The 15,056-nt window shown below is 35.0% G+C and overlaps 1 protein-coding gene across 10 annotated transcripts in view; it reads right to left on the reverse strand.

Moving 5' to 3' along the window:
* The window catches only part of MTMR3 (myotubularin related protein 3), a 117,438-nt gene that overhangs the window by 62,924 nt on the left and 39,458 nt on the right, over window positions 1-15,056 (reverse strand). The window contains exon 1 of one of the 10 annotated variants that reach the window (XM_045826783.1): window positions 10,650-10,668. The exons of the other annotated variants lie outside the window; for them this stretch is intronic. The gene's annotated coding sequence lies outside the window, so the exon portion shown is untranslated. Of the gene's footprint in view, window positions 1-10,649; window positions 10,669-15,056 lie in introns of those variants that run through there. 10 annotated transcript variants of the gene reach the window in all.

Here is a 15,056-nt window from a genome sequence, read left to right on the forward strand (position 1 = left end):
ATCCTTAAGTTTCATCTCCAAGGGGGGGTAAAAAAAATATCTGAAGTTACCTGAAATAAGAGATAAAACTTTTACAGTCACATATTATACTACGGATAGGATTTTATCTATTATAAGAGAAAACCCTAAAGAATAAAAATAAATATAACTGAATATTAAATAGATAATATAGGATATCACTGTGAAGCTGCATTAGACAGGAAAACCTAACACAAAATCCCTTTATGGAAGATAATGAATGACTCAGAGGAAGGGCATGGAGGCCCTGAGAAAGCCAAGAAGGAATAGACATCTGCAAGAAACAGCTTATGTGACCACCTGTATGCCACCTAACATATCAGCTACAACAAGGGCAAAGAGGCACATGAATTTGGACCATTTCTATAATAAAAGAATCCAAACTACAAATTTGTGTATGTGGGGGAGGAGGGGCAGGGGAGGTGTGTTAAGCAGTGCTTTTTTTGACTAAGGTGCACTTTAACTTCAAAAGAACAATGGACTATTTTTTGCATAGTCTTGTTTCACTTTCAAATGCAGGGTAATTAAGCCTTCAAAACATTCAGAAGGCAACACTGAATAATTTTAAATAAATTTTTTTATTTTCAATGTTAAAGAAATGGCTTTTCTTACATATGTACTACATATTAAGAAACATTCATAGCAAACTTGAGGGTGGAAGCAATACAAAGTAATTCAGAGGTGTTAATTTTAAGTAGCAGCTTCACAACTGTCACTACCCTGGGCGAGGTTTTCAGCTTTAGAGTTTGTTTATTTATGCCTAATAACTTTTTGTGTATCTGATGAATGATATACTTTCCCAAACTCAGATTCTATGGTACGTTGGGTAAAATTATTCCATGGTGGGAAGATGATTTATTCACCAGCAGTAACCAAAACTCAAGCATTTATCAGCTGAATAAAACTACTGTGGCTTGGTCTTACCCCCTGAGCAGGAGCCCAAATCTCAGGTTTTCTAAAACATTTGCTGTTGATGTGAACTATAAATGAAAATAGAAACAATGCGAGTTGCAAAAGCACAGATGCATTTACCTATCCTAACTTCACTGTGGTGGAGATTCAATTACTTGACAAAATATTTTCAGGTGATTGGCATTATTCTAGGCACTGGGGATGCAGCAGTGAACAAAACAAAGTTCCTACTCTCATGGAGCTGCAACTCCAGTGTCAATGGAATATTTCACAGGCTGAATGCCCTCAGTGTGACTTTCTCCCCCTACTTATTAGAACCATGCTTCAAAAAAGATAAAAAGGAACAGTAAATGAAACTGAGGCAGTGTCCTGACTGTGAGATCCTCAAACAAGGGGGAAAAAAAAAGATCTGCATCTTTTTTCTACCTCTTTTATTTTTTTAATTACTTTTTTAAAAAGACTTTATTTATTTTTAGAGAAAGGGGGAGGAAAGGAGAAAGAGAAGGAGAGAAACATCGATGTGTGCTTGCCTCTCGCACACTCCCCCACTGGGGACCTGGCTGGCAAGCCAGGCACATGTCCTGACTGGGAATCAAACCAGCAACCCTTTGGTCCTCAGGCCCACACTCAATCCACTGAGTCACACCAGCTAGGGTCTACCTCTTTTGGAAACACTAAGCAAAGTCTGAGTTTTCAGGTATCCAAACGCAAATTCATGACCAGCGTACTAGCATTCCTCTGCCAGCTGCAGGACACAGATAAACAGCTAAAATATTATCATTTCGTAAGCAATAAACACAACCTTCTCCTTGAAAAACAAAATTCAATATGTTTTCAGAAATCATCAGCTGAACTCCATGTTAAAATCACATTTCTGTATCAAAAAGTCTTTTACTGGTTAAAAAGTCTCTTGAACCAGCAACACTATGATAATATCCACTACAACAAGTAAAATCTCTATTTCAATAGCTAATAACCAAAGATCTTGGTAATTCTGTGACTACAGACTACATTGATGGTATATAGCGTGGTTCATTGGGGCTGGGGGCAGTGGTGGTGGGTAAGTGCAGAGACAGGTTTTGTTTTGTTTTGTTTTGGTATGGGGGAAGTTCTGAATACAGCCCTCAAATGAGGTTCTGCAAGAGAATTTCAAATAGCTGGTGACGGATCAAGACTTAAGATCATTTGTCTTCATTTAAGTGGCTAAAATACCCTCAAATCTGAGAAGTCAAAGGCAAAGTATTATAACTGTGCTCTAGTATTTTTTTAAATATTTTCTTTCTTTATTTATTTTTAGTGAAAGGGGAAGGGAGGGAGAAAGAGAGAAGGAGAAATATCAATGTGTGGTTGCCTCTCGCACTCCCCCCTCTTCTGGGGACCTGGCCAGCAACCCAGGCATGTGCCCTGGCTGGGAACTGAACCAGCGACCCTTTGCTTCACAGTCCGGCGTTCAATCCACTGAGCCACACAAGCCAGGGCTGCTCTAGCATTTTTAAATGTTAAGATTTGGTTGCAATTTCAGGTGCACCTTATTGCATTTTTCATCTCAAGTAAACAAAAAGAAGCCTAACTATGTTCTCAGAAAAAATTAACTGTGATCAAAGCAACTTCAGCAAATTTGATCTGTACCTTTTAAAATCACTTATTTTACAAGAATTTTTTCCTTTTAAACTTAATCCTTATGCAAGGGGTGAGAAGGGGGAAAGCATAAAGCACACATGAAGTCTTGGTGAAGATTTTTCTGGTGGTGAACAAAACAAAACTAAAGATTACATACAATCTGCTAAAAAGGACAAATATTAAATAATTTTAATAATGTAAACATTTCTCTTTGTGTTCTGACCTCCTCTTTATAACCACTTCTGTATAGAACACATTCACTTCATACTAGTAACTCAAATATAATAAATCATTAATAGAATTGTAAGGAATTTCTATGAGTAATCTACAGTGTTATTTTCAGCCTCCGTGTTCACCATTTAAAAAAAAATCACAAGGTAGGCATCATTATATTACTGAAATTAAGAATTTAAATTCTAATTTTATAAGGCAGCATTTAAGTTCACCATCTTGGATGAAGGAATGTTCCTTTGTTCCTAAAACACACACACACACACACACACACACACCCCTTCTAATGCAACAGAAATCAAAAGAAATACTTAAGTCTTGGTTGTTAAGATGACAAAAAACCCAGGCACTCAAATCACTAGAAATTAACTGAATTAAAAGTCAAGCAAGACCATTTAATCTAAATGCCACAGGCAGTTCAATATTTATAATCACTATGGAAAGATCAGAAAGAATAGCTCTACTGTAGGAAAAATGTTTCCTGATTTTTGTTTCTTTGACTAGTTCTAAGGTCCACCTTCGGGAAATTAAGAGAAAGCAATTCCTGTACACTTACTAATGTCCTGCTACTTGCTCTCAGTTAACTCTGGTAAAGAGAAAAGAACTTTCCCCTAAAGAGGAAATATTTCCCCTCACATATCATAGGTTAAATTAAGAACGAGAAGAGAGAAAGGAGAGAGAGATATGGAGTGATCTTGTAATGACTTCTGCCCCTCATATGATTATCTCTTAACATGAAATTGCAGAATCTCTCTCTGCCTCCTACTGGTCAAAGAATAAAATCTTAATTGCATTTTCTTAGACAAACACCTAAATGACCAATTCCTATGAAATGGGCAGTTTTAACAATGGGTTCTCAAAAAATTTTTACTAAGGCTTAAATGACGAACTTTGATTTCTTATGTACTGAATAGAAAAAGAAAACCAATCAGTGAAATATGTAGCAAAGACCAAAGATGCAATTTTTCTTTAAAAAGACAACTAAAAAATTAGGCAAAATTAAATATACCAATGTCATTTGAGACCTGCAAATTTACACTGCTTATTCTAATATGCTTTGCTTCTGCATTCTGCCCTAAAGGAAAAAAAGGAGAATCTCCAAATCCTTCCTTTGTTACACCAATCCTTCTCCCCTCACAGCTGCACAAGATGTTTCTTTTCTAAAAAGACAACTTAATTTGAAGGTCGGTTTACCACAGAAAGTCAAGAGTATGTCCATGTATAAATAAGAGGAATTTTCCTATTTTGCCTATGTACTTGAAATGTTCAACAGCAATTCTAGGAAATATCCAGAAGTAAAATACACTCAAAACAATAGCTATCAGTATCCTAAACATAGCTAATCTGCTTATTGCTTATTAGTATATTACTATTATATATTAGGGATTTTAATGTTCTTTTCTCCATCTATAAATAGACTCTTCAAAGATCTGGTTCCCTCCACTCAGTTTAATGCACTAGAAAACTTGATAAAAATACAAATTCATTCTTTAAGCATACAACTTAACAATGAAGAGAAAAAATAGGTGTGAAATTTTAACTGCTGTCATCACAATTAAAAATTGTCCACTCCAGCTGGCCAGTAGGTACATTCAGAAAAGAGAGACAAATGCAAACAGTAGAGGCTATGTGCAATTTAAAAAATCCACTCTTCTACTGGCCTGGTTAAAATTTATATACTGGTAAATAGGTAGAGGGCTACTCATTTTCTAAAAACAAGCCAATAAAAACCAAAAAAACCTTCAATAACCACAAACTACAATATGGGCTTTGTTTAAAACGGTGAGTTCAAATACCTACTCTTTCCAAGTAGTTCTCCTCAATTATTAAATAGCCAAAAACCAGAAACAAACATACAAACAAACAAAACCACCGGAAATTGTCTTAACACCATCTTAAGAATCCCTTTAAAACCATACAATTCAAAAGATCCCCAAAAAAGACTGACCCACCCTTCTAAACTACTACTATTTATCTCACCTAAACAGAACACATGTGACTACCACCAAATACAGGAAGAAAAGGAACTTTTCAAAGTCAAAAAGTAGAATTCATCAACATGCTTTACTTAGGAAAAGGAGGGCAAAAGTACTAATTAAGTCAAGGCTAGTAAGAAAAAAAACTTAATGGCTTATTTTTCCTGTTTTTGTTATTACAGGGTTGAATTTAAATTAACTCAGAAAAACTCATACTGAAAACAAAAACCAAACCTTAAGTTAAAAAAAGTCTTAAACTATCATTTTGCTTCACCCATTAATCAGCAGTGGGGGCCAGCTTTTCTGAAAGTATACTGTCTAAATTATTTATACTAAATATATTAAAATACTGGTAAAATATTCTGAAACAAAAATGAAAAACTTCTCAAGCATACAGCTTAATATAAACCTATTCTACACATATTATGGAGTATATTTTTATACATCAAAAACGAAACTACTATTCAACTCAGCATGAAAAAAAATCCACACAGATAATTGGAATTATCACGTTTCCAATAACTTGTGAACATAACTATTAATATCAGACTTCCAAGGTCAATCTGAACTATTCGTGTATTTCTTTCATTTTCCAAAATGAAAACAGTTTATCAAAGGAGCTAATGTCTGAAAGAGGCATAAGGAATAACGCATATATTCAAGCTCTCTGGTAAACATCAGGTATGATTGGACACACATTCTGTACTTGTTTTTAATCAGGACTTCAATCTGCCAAAATGCACAGAAATGTAAAGACCTTGGAAAGAGGTTACACTTTTTCTTTTCTATTAATTTATACATACTCAACATCTAACTTAAACCCTATATTCACAGCATACAGTTATTTTTCCAATTACCAGTGTTTCTGTGGTGTGGTGCACTTACTATTGGCAATATTAGAAATGATTTAAATGGAACATAGAAAAAAACCTTTAAAAAACAAACACTATATATTTATGCTAATGAACACTGGAACAATATTCTGCATTTTGACTCTGAGATGTCACTGAATTCAAGATGCACCATTAAATATGCATACCACTAAGAAAGAAAAAAACTACAACATACCACTGATTTTAAGATGCATTCCCATTTGGTATATAGATACTGCAAAAAATCATGTAGGTAATACACAAATGAGAGGTTTAGGTGATATTGCACTGCACGTTAGTACAAAGCCTTTACATACAGAAACTGCTACATAACTGTCTTTCCTTGGGCTGCTTTTATTCTCTCATTTTTCTTCATAAGACCTATTTTTCCAAGACCTATTTAAAACCCATAAGCACACCTGACCAGTACTACATGCAACAGTATCCAGTTCTTCCCCCAAGCAAATGATTAAGCCTGTATCTTCAAGGTTTCTGCTCCCACCAAAGACCTCCCAACCCTGCCTGCCACTGCTAGCACGGTACCAGAGTCCCAGATCTCCCTGGACTGTCAGTACAGTACCTCCGAACTCTACATGAGAATCCCTGGCCGCCCGCCCCTATCCCCCAACATGTCTTTTTTTTTTTTTTTAATACTGCTCCATTGGTAATCTTGTCTGCTTAGATCTTCGAGGCTAGAAACCATCTGACTCCATTTCTAATAAAATCTGATACCAACTCCCACCAATTCTTTGAAATGCTCAATTTCGATCTTTGTAGTCTGTGCCACCAGTGTCACCACCATTTGGTCTAGCAAACTAGTTCTCAACCATGCTGAATTAAATGTATTTAGATTTCAATTACCTAAGAAGCAAAATAACTCAGTTACAAATGAACTTACAGCAAAACTGATTCTGGTCAATTCCTCTTTTAGCATCACCTGGCATAACCCATCCCATCAACAGAAGTTTCCCCTAAAACATCCCTGCTTAAAAACTTCATATTCTGAATAAACAACTTGAAGCTGCTTTTAAATTTTTCATGCATAAGCTTTTGTTACTGCCTTTACCTTTGCCTGATTTACTCATACTGATTTATCCATTTGGATAAATCCTGTGTATCCTTCAATTCTTTTGTTGAAAACTACTTTCATTATGAAAGTGCACTTTCAATATAGCTTTATTTTGTAACGCCTACTACATATCATTATAATTATTTACATTTCTATCTGTTTTACTAGACAGATTATGATATCCTGAACAGGTCATTTTCCTACTCAACATTTGAGTTTCACCAAACTCAAATGTTCCAACATCTGATGTTTCACCAAAAAACTCTGCACGAGATGTGATGCATGAGCGAACGTGTTGTTGTGATGAAGCTGCCAATCACCAGCTGCCCATGGCTGTGGCCTTCTGAATCATCCCAGTAGTTTCTGCAGAGGAATGTTCAAGCTTAACACAAAATTTGATGCAGGTTCATTGCCCTACTCACTCAGTCATTTTGAATGTGACAGCCACACAGTACACATGCTCACTCAATGGCAGCCTACTGCCCGCAATGACTAGTACAATGAAGTTATCATTGTTCATGCATGTGCATTCCAGTCCACTCTCCTTGTCTGCCAGTTTACATCAATGTGGCACAAACTGTTCTAGTTCTATTAACAATGGCTGGACTTTCCCCAGACAGACCTCGTCTTATACAAGATGTTAATTTATGTGCTGTTTATATTTTTTCCTTTTTATTGAATTTATTGGGGTGACACTGGTTAACAAAATTCTACAGGCTTCAGGTGCATAATTCTACAACAAAATCATCTGTACACTGTATTGAGTATTCATCACCCCTAGTCACTGTTTATAATTTTTAAATGACTGGACACAGGTAAACTGATATATACAGACAATGGAATATTATGCCCTTCTAAGAATAAGAATGGCTGAGTAAATCCAGGTGGACCAAATCACAAACTATTCCCTCAACCACATGATCCAAGAGGAAACCAATCAAAATCCTTCTTTCCTACTAGATAAACCAGTAAGTTCACATAGGCAATACAGGACTATTTAAAGTTCTTGAGGGAAACAGCAAACTGGCATTAGCAGACTACACAAGTGACTATCTGAGACCATTCAAAAATTTTGACATTAGCTCACAAAACTTTCCTCTCAATGACATTTCTTTAAGAAGCAGGGGTTTTAGCAGTTCCTATTATAAAAACAAAGTACCATGTAAAAATCAATGTGGAACAGTAAACAGAAGTGGAATGTCTGATCTTATTACAAGGTTTAAGAATTTGTTTAGTATTCATCGGGAATACAAACTGAAATTAAATGTTTTCTTTCAAATTTTATGTATCAATTTTCCAAATAGCTATGTTGTTAGGAAATAAGTTGTTTAGCCTTAAGCACTTAATAAATAGAACTGCTGGCTATTTCTTTTGGCCTAGGGGTGCCATGGAAAGTATTACTGAGACACTAAAAGGAAGAGGAGACATGAGGCAGAACAAGCCTGAGAGAGTCACACCAGTGCCCAGAGACATGGAAAGGTAGAATACTTGAAACACTGTACCCCCACTTCCAGTCCTCAAGGTCCCAAAACTGCCTGCCAGTTCTTCAATTATGTGAACTACTCCAGTATTTAGCCAATAAAGCTTCCCCTCCTGTAATTTTTGTTTAAGCTCTAATTCAGTTTCCTTTACCAGCAATCCAAAGTCCTAAATACAAAATCAGATGGTTCACACATTCAGCTTGATTTCTTTAATAATGGCATAAATGAATAATGTATATCAGGTTTCTATAAACAACCAAAGAGACAGAAATATGGCACTACTGTAACTTAAATACAAATCATTCCATTTACTATTTCCTGTATCAACTGAACATAAGATACTCCTATTAAATATCACATACTTAATAGGAGGAAAAAAGTTTAGTTTTTTAAGATTTAGTTTTACAGAATTCTTCTTGACAAAAATACTCATTTATATTAGTTTTTCGTAACATTATAATACAAACTATACCATATTCTTCACAGAAATCAATTTCTAAGTTGTCTAAAACTAATATACAATAGGTTCTCAACTTACATTGTTTTGTTCAATGTAATTTCCTTAAAACATTGAGATGCCAAAGGAATATAATTTTTGTTTGTATCAATTATCCTGCAGTAAAATTGGTTTTCTTATGTTGTTTTGCTTAAAGTCACATTGAGTACTTACTGTACTCAAAAAAGTCTAACTTCAAAGAAAAATAAGCAAAACACTTTATTTTATGAATACTAAAAGTAATCAAATATTTTCTTAAATACTTAATCCATTTCCAGAAAGAAATTAACTTGGATCTCGTAATTACTTTGATTTATGAAGAAATCTGCCTTTATTATAAATCAAAGACAGAAGTTATTTCAGCAATGAGCACAATTTATAGTTCATTACACTGATGACTGAAATAAAAATCTATTAAGATGAAAGAGCTTAAATCAGAAAGACATCAATTGAAAATGGCAATTAAAGCTAATTTTTATGTTCTGTGATAAAAAGCTTGTACAGATGTACTGCAAATAAAGTTTTACCAGAAAAAAAGTAATCATCTGGCTAACATTCAACAATTTTACTACTAATCTAGTATTCCATCTTGGTCACACTAGCTAAAAATCCTAGCAGTGAACTTGCTCCTCAGTGCATGTCACTTTACTACCATCTAAAGAAAACAACATACCATCTTGTTTCTCCAGAGTATCCATATTCATTTTCATCCTGTGTGTGTGGTCATATTCTTTGTCCAATAAAAAAGTTGAATAACCAAAGTATCGCAGTTCAATTCCCAGTCAGGGCACATGCCTGGGTTGCAGGCCACGGCCCCCCAACAACTGCACATTGATGTTTCTCTCTCTCTCTCCCTCTCCCCCTCCCTCTCCCTCTCTCCCTCTCTCTCTCCCTCCCTCCCTTCCCTCTCTAAAAATAAATAAATAAAATCTTTTAAAAAATGTTGAATGTTTTATTAATCTTAAAATGTGTATATATTATACACACAGGTATTGTTCCCACTCTAGTATCAAGTCCAAGATTTTTCCCCAGATTATTTCTCTTGTGGCTCTGTGTGTATTTTCCTAGACAAATGTTTACTTTCATGTAGCACTGTTTAGTAATAATTAATAATTTATTAAACATTATTTAAACATGTTTAAATAATATTTAAAGTGCTTCCTTCCCCGATTCCACTCTGCTCTAATGAGACTGCCTAAAATTTCTCAGGTAAAATATAAGAGTTTGGAATTTTTAAAAACTTAAATGGAAATCTGCAAAAACTGTCATAAACATGCAACTGCATTACAACTCCCCAAGAGAAAAACTGGATTATGCAGTCTACTGAGTTGTATAAATTCTTGAAGGCCTAAAGATGAAGTGAGAGGGGAGAAATATAGAGATTAAGTGCTACTTAGAAAGAAGTATGAAGGTACAGATAGAACTCAATAATATGGGTACATTTAATGTAAAACAACAGTCCATTGGTGCCTCTATCAGTCAAGCAAGAAGAAAAGGGAGGAACTGAAAACACTGACAAAATCAAGTGTTGATGAGGATGTGAAACAAAAGAACTCTCATTCACTACTAATGAAAACATGAATTGATAAACCACTTTGGATACAACATGGCATTAAAGTTGAAGATATATATATATATATATCCTGTGACCTGGCAGTTGTGTTCTCAGGTATATACCCTAGAATACAGATACTGCACCAGACATAATGTATAAGAATATTCATAGCAGCATTGCTTAACAGTCCAAACTGGAAACATATCAATGTCCAACGATAAAATGGACAAATGTAATATATTTTACAAAATAGCAGCAATAAAAATAAACTAGATCAACACATATATATAGGAATATGCAAAAGAAGCAAAATAGAAAATATATACAGTATGATTCCATTCAAAAACCAGTAAAATTAAAATACTATTTACAAATCCATATGTAGGTAACAATACAAATGAAAGCCAGAAAGTGATTACCATAAAGCCCAGGCCAGTGGTTACCCGTGGTTAATTTCTAAAAGGGAGGGAGAAGGATACATGTTACTTTAAAAACAAACAAACAAACAAACAAACCAACAAACAAACCAGAAACCAGGGCAACCTTCTGGAGTACTAGTGATGTTCTATTCACAAACCTGAGTAGTGGTGATTTTATTATTCACTACACTGTGCCTTTGTGTCTCATGGGCTTTGTGTCATATTTCACTACAAAAAGTTTTCCAAAAAAAGACAACTTGGGAGGAAAAAAATGCATGAGAATGATTAATTTCTGACGGTGTAACTTCTGGAGCAAGAGGATATTCAAGAAACTTCAAACAATTCTGGAAAAAGAGAAACAGGTGCTACAGGTTAGGAATGGATAAATAAGCAAATCAGCATTAGCCTGCAAAACTTAAAAGACCACAGAAATAAGAAAAAGAATGTCTAGTTTCCAAAAGTCATGATGCCTCGTATGCCAGAAGCTACAGATGTCCTGAGGATAACAGAATCTATTTGGAAGACCACAAATACCATCCTTGTTCAACTCGGCACAAAATCTCTCCATCCACTTCCTGTCCTCATGGGAAGTAGGGAGATAAGACAAACTCAAATATGACTTTTTCTCATCATGATCAAAAACCCGACTTCAAGTGAGGATACTTGGTCTAGAATAAAATTATCGCAAAGTTAACACGCAAGTCAGGGAGAAGTAAAGTTGTTCAAAACATTGAGAAGTTCTTAGAATAGATGGAGTGGAGGAGACCAGTGTATTACCATACTATAAGAGTGGCAAAGTAACAAGAAAACTATACACATCACATGGCTTGATTATTATTTAATGGGTATAGAGAATCTGTTTAGGATGATGAAAAAGTTCTGGAGATTTGATAGCAGTTACATACCATAGTAAATGCACTTGATGCAACTGAGTTATATACTTAAAAATGGTTAAAATGGCCCTTGCTGGTGTGGCTCAGTGGATTGACCACGGGCCTGTGAACCAAAGGGTTGCCAGTTCAATTTCCAGTCAGGGCACATGACTGGATTGCAGGCCAGGTCTCCAGGAGGGGTCATACATGAGGCAGCCACACATTGATGTTTTTCTCCCTTTCTTCTCCCTTCCTTCCCCTCTATCTAAAAATAATAAAATCTTTAAAAAATGTATTTTAAGTTTTTAAAAATAAAATGAGAAACATAAGCATCTTAAAACTTATGTAAAAAATAAGGGGGACCATATTTTTCAATATTGTAATTATATATCCTATTCAAAAAATTAACTCAGAAAACTATTAAGAAAAGCAAGTTTGGGGGAATATGGGAAAATAGAGAATTTACCAAGGCAAATGACTACTAATTTGAGAACTTGGTGCCAACTAAATAATGTTCTACTATAGGTTGTTATTATTATTAAATAATAATATTAGCCCTGGTTAGTGTGGCTCAGTGGATTGAATGCCTAGCTTGAGAACCAAAGGGTCACAGGTTTGATTTCCAGTCAGGGCACATGCCTGGTTGTGGGCCAGGTCCCCAATAGGGGTTGCTCAAGAGGCAACTACACATAAATGTTTTTTTCTCCCTTTCTCCCTCCCTTCCCCTCTAAAAATAAACAAATAAAACCTTTTCTAAATCTAAATAAGTAAATAAATAAATAGTAACATTACAGCCACTGACATTTTCTGAGATGTTAACAAAGCAAAAAATCCATTCACTTTAAAACTGAACACGTATTAATTATCCTCAAGCAGGGCACTGCTTTCTTTCTACCTACCTTCTTAAAGCCTCTATTTCAGCACTGAGACAATCTAATCTAATGGGATAAGTCAGGAAACCAGGTTTTTATTAAACTCCCACGCTCATCATCCTCAGAGCTGGCATCTAGTACAGGAAAAAGCTCCAGGGTAGGAAGCTTTGCCCTGCATTACTGGGCTGTAAGTGTGTGTTGTTATGGGTACCAACACAACAGAATAAATGTAAGGGCAAAGAGGCAAAAAGTTGACCGGATAAGACAATTTGGTCCATGTGATCAGTATATTAATGAGACTACAACTACCTAAATGTTCCCAAGCATACCCAAATAATCTGACTTTCAAGAAAGAATTATTATGGGGCTAGGGTCATACTATAACAAAACTGGAGATGGATACAAGGGGAGAAGGAATTATTCAACCAGACAGTAAACCTAATCAGAAAGGTAAATATTCATTTGCAAAATTGAAATTTAAGACTAGATCTCCTGCTTTTCTTATTTTATTCTATGCCTCACAGTTGGTGGCAGAGTGGAGGAATGTGATTTCTGCTTTTACTCTGCAGCACCACTCCAGTTTCTGTTGTTTTAAACAAAGCCTTCAAAGGGAACACTAGTATTTAAGATAAGAATTTATTGGGTTCGCCAAAAAGTTTTAGTTTTTCCCACATGATGGTTCTAGTAGTGCTTAGTTGTCTTTAACATCATTCAAAACAATTATGTTAGACTGCATTGTGACAGCTGTCATATCAGTGTGCATTTTTTAAAAAATCTTACCAAAATTGGCTAATTTTTGTGCAGCCATTTTAATATTGAAGATGGAAGGAAATATACAACATTTTCAGCATATTATTCTTTATTATTTCAGGAAAGGTAAAAACACAACTGAAATGCAAAAAAAAAAATTTGTGCAATGTGTAGAGAAGGTGCTGTGACTGATCAAACATGTCCAGAGTGGTTTGCAAAGTTTCTTAGTACCACTGACATTTTTGCCAAATAATTCTTTGCTATGGGGCTGTCTTATGCACTGGAAGATGTTTAGCAGCACCCCTGGCCTCTACCCACTGGGAGCCAATAGTGGCAGGTAGCCAACATACTCAAAATATTTAAATCAATAAAGTTACTGTTGAAAATGAAAAATGTGTGTTTTATTTTATGGAAAAAACTAAACAGATTTTTTGGTCAACCCAATAAAATGTACATCAGCATTTTTAAAGAGTGTTAGTTTTTAGGCATTCTTGCAAAAGCTTTAGCATCAGCCTGACCTTTCCTCAAAACCTAATTCAGGCATTTGTTCTGTAATTTTGAGCAGTTCCCTTGTCATTAACATGCTTCTGATAGCAACAATATCTCACAGTGTTATTATAAGGATTAAGTGATGCATTACACAGAAGCTATTAGAAATATACCTGGCACTTAGTAATCACATACATGTTAACTAATAAATGCCCTGTTATATACCAGTAACTAGTTAAACCACACACTCTCTAGGCATGCTTCTTGAGCACTCAAAAGAGATATAGTTATCTCCCCTGACCAAACAACATCACAGGATTACTGGAGAATAAACCAGTACTGTTGAGCCATGGACAATGTGAGGGTTAGCGCTCTGATCCCCAATGCAGTGGAAAATCTGCATATAACTTTTTAGACTCTCCCAAAACTTTACTAACCACCTTCTGTCAACCGGCACATTTACTGATAGCACATACAAATATTTTGTGTGCTATACGTATTATGTATTGTATTCTTACAACAAAGTAAGCTAGAGAAAAGAATTTATTTTAATTTCCCTGGCTGGCGTAGCTCAGTGGATTGAGTGCGGGCTGCGAACTAAAGTGTCGCAGGTTCGATTCCCAGTCAGGGTAACATGTCTGGGTTGCAGGCCATGACCCCCAGCAACCACACATTGATGTTTGTCTCTCTCTCTCCCTCCCTTCCTTCTCTAAAAAATAAATAAAATCTTAAAAAAAAAGTCATAAAAAAAAGTTATTATGGAGAACAAATTTCAAAGACTTGGTTAATATGATTACTATTTTTTAAAAATGTATATTGGACCTACTCATTCTATTCTCTTTATCTTTTAAGGCCTCTTGTGTTTTTATTACTTTCTGTGATGTCAACTGTCTTCTAGTTCATGAATTATCTTGTCAGCTGTTGGTATAAATCTCCTTTTAAGGTTATTCATTGGGTTTTTTCTTTCCAGAATTTCTTTTAATTTCTAGCTCTGTATTATTCTTTAGGTCTACCTACTGTTTCATGATGTCTAATTTTTTTAACTTTTCAGTTCCTTTTATGTCAATAATCACTTTAAACATCCCTATTTTATAGTCTCTCTAATAGCTAAGAGCTCTATTAAATAAAATTCCTGTTGTTAAAAAAAGAATATATTTTAAGAAAATCATAAAGTTTGTCTGAGTTATTTCAAATTGTTGAAAATCTCCAAAAGAGTTTCCAACATATTTATTGAAAAAAAATCCACGTGTAAGTGGACCCATGCAGTTCAAACCCTTGTTATTCAAGGATCAGTTGTATACATTTAAAAACTCCTAGAAAGTCTTAAGAAATCTATTACTCAGTTCACAAGAGAACAGTTAAAATACTGCATCCAGAGTACTGAGTACTACAATAGAACAATATAGGCTTAGTAAAACTAGTCT

The sequence above is a fragment of the Phyllostomus hastatus genome, unplaced genomic scaffold, assembly GCF_019186645.2.
Source record: "Phyllostomus hastatus isolate PE091 unplaced genomic scaffold, TTU_PhHast_1.1 phas_scaffold_760, whole genome shotgun sequence".
Classification (NCBI taxonomy): Eukaryota; Metazoa; Chordata; class Mammalia; order Chiroptera; family Phyllostomidae; genus Phyllostomus; species Phyllostomus hastatus.